Genomic DNA, 2,500 nt, shown 5'->3' on the forward strand with positions numbered 1-2,500 from the left:
CATGCACCACCACCCACAGAATCATGAAAGAGCTCTCAATCTGTCAATCCTCGCTGTGTCCGGGCCGGGTGAGATTTCCCGTGTTGAGTCAAATTAAGCCGCAGGCTCCACTCCTGGTGGTGCCCTTCCGTCAATTCCTTTAAGTTTCAGCTTTGCAACCATACTTCCCCCGGAACCCAAAGACTTTGGTTTCCCGCAAGCTGCCGGAGAGGTCGTCAAAATAACGCCCCCCGATCGCTAGTTGGCATCGTTTATAGTCAGAACTAGGACGGTATCTGATCGTCTTCGAACCTCTGACTTTCGCTCTTGATTAAAGAAAACATTCTTGGCAAATGCTTTCGCAGTCGTTCGTCTTGCGCCGATCCAAGAATTTCACCTCTAACGGCACAGTACGAATGCCCCCGTCCGTCCCTCTTAATCATTACCTCGCGCTCCGAAAACCAACAAAAAAGAACCGAGGTCCTATTTCATTATTCCATGCAACACTATCCAGGCGAAGCGCCTGCTTTGAACACTCTAATTTTTTCAAGGTAAACGTCCCGGCCGCCGCCGACACTCAGTCAAGAGCACCGACGGAAAACCGGAGGTAAAGCCAGAACGAACAGTGCACGCCTTGCGACGGACCGAACGCCTGCGCCCAAAATCCAACTACGAGCTTTTTAACCGCAACAACTTAAATATACACTTTTGGAGCTGGAATTACCGCGGCTGCTGGCACCAGACTTGCCCTCCAATGGATACTCGTTAAAATTTTTACAGTGTACTCATTCCAATTACAGGGCCTCGTTAGAGTCCTGTATCGTTATTTTTCGTCACTACCTCCCCGCGTCGGGAATGGGTAATTTGCGCGCCTGCTGCCTTCCTTGGATGTGGTAGCCGTTTCTCAGGCTCCCTCTCCGGAATCGAACCCTGATTCCCCGTTACCCGTAAGAACCTCGGTAGGCAGATACCGTACCGACGAAAGTTGATAGGGCAGACACTTGAATGATCCGTCGCCGGTGCAAGACCGTGCGATCAGCAAAGTTATCCCGAGTCGCCAACAAGACGAGCCGAAGCCCGGCAGGTTTTTGATATGATAAAGGCGCGCCTCCCGCAAGGTCGGCGCTTTTTGCATGTATTAGCTCTAGAATTACCACAGTTATCCAAGTAAAATTTACGATCAAATGAATCACGACTGATTTAATGAGCCATTCGCAGTTTTACCGTACGCAAGTTCGTACTGAGACATGCATGGCTTAATCTTTGAGACAAGCATATGACTACTGGCAGGATCAACCAGGTAACTATCGGCCGACAAAATACGCGAACGGAGTCTTTCGCTTTCCCCGTCGCGGTATCGCACTGTATTACTCAATCACTATTTTTGCTTAGCTCCTCAAACCCGGCGTAAGCCGCGATCTGGACGCCGTCGACACCGGCCAGACGCCCTTTCGGGCGAAGCCGCGCGCGGGCTGCGTTTGCATACAACACCAGGAACGCCCAACAAAAGCGAACCGAGAAAACTATCACTTGCGTGCGCACCGGCCACCGCAACTACGGCCCGAGGCCGTGGTCGCGCGCCGAAACACAAACTCGTATTTGCTACTTAATTTTTTCCGTCCAACGTTCAGAGCCTCGCTGCTAGCTACGACGCCTTCGCGGGTCAGCATCAAGTCTGCCCAAAAGCGCACATCGCCTGCACGACACCACATCGTTTTGTCACCAAATACCTTCAACCGACAACCGCATCGCCAATTTGCTCATTTCGCCACAACGACGTCTTCCCTCATAGTATACAGGGAAGCTGGTCTCGCGACAAAGGTAGCAAACTTGTCGAATTTCGACAATTTTCCAAAACGTGCGTTTCTGTGCGGGAAATTGTTCATCGGGCGTCGGCCGATGTCGTGCGTCTTTGTCCGGGCGATTTTCGAAAGTCGCCGGACTTGTGTTTTTTACGCGCGCGCCGGTGGGCTGGTCTCGCGACAAAGGTAGCAAACATGTCGAATTTCGACAATTTTCCAAAACGTGCGTTTCTGTGCGGGAAATTGTTCATCGGGCGTCGGCCGATGTCGTGCGTCTTTGTCCGGGCGATTTTCGAAAGTCGCCGGACTTGTGTTTTTTACGCGCGCGCCGGTGGGCTGGTCTCGCGACAAAGGTAGCAAACATGTCGAATTTCGACAATTTTCCAAAACGTGCGTTTCTGTGCGGGAAATTGTTCATCGGGCGTCGGCCGATGTCGTGCGTCTTTGTCCGGGCGATTTTCGAAAGTCGCCGGACTTGTGTTTTTTACGCGCGCGCCGGTGGGCTGGTCTCGCGACAAAGGTAGCAAACATGTCGAATTTCGACAATTTTCCAAAACGTGCGTTTCTGTGCGGGAAATTGTTTATCGGGCGTCGGCCGATGTCGTGCGCCTTTGCCCGGGCGATTTTCGAAAGTCGCCGGACTTGTGTTATTCAAGCTCGAACGGTACTCGACAATTCTTCGAATGGCCTCCGACCTGAGGTCAGAGTCGCAGTAAAAC

General features: G+C 52.0%; 1 non-coding gene across 1 annotated transcript in view; it reads right to left on the minus strand.

The window, feature by feature from the left end:
- LOC145747244 (small subunit ribosomal RNA) overlaps positions 1 to 1,282 on the minus strand; it is a 1,810-nt gene extending 528 nt beyond the window's left edge. The window contains exon 1 of the ribosomal RNA XR_014281984.1: positions 1 to 1,282. This exon is cut by the window's left edge and continues 528 nt beyond it. This is a non-coding gene — a ribosomal RNA (small subunit ribosomal RNA).
- Positions 1,283 to 2,500: the final 1,218 nt, after the last annotated feature.

The sequence above is a fragment of the Corella eumyota genome, chromosome 3 (genome assembly GCF_963082875.1).
Source record: "Corella eumyota chromosome 3, kaCorEumy4.1, whole genome shotgun sequence".
Classification (NCBI taxonomy): Eukaryota; Metazoa; Chordata; class Ascidiacea; order Phlebobranchia; family Corellidae; genus Corella; species Corella eumyota.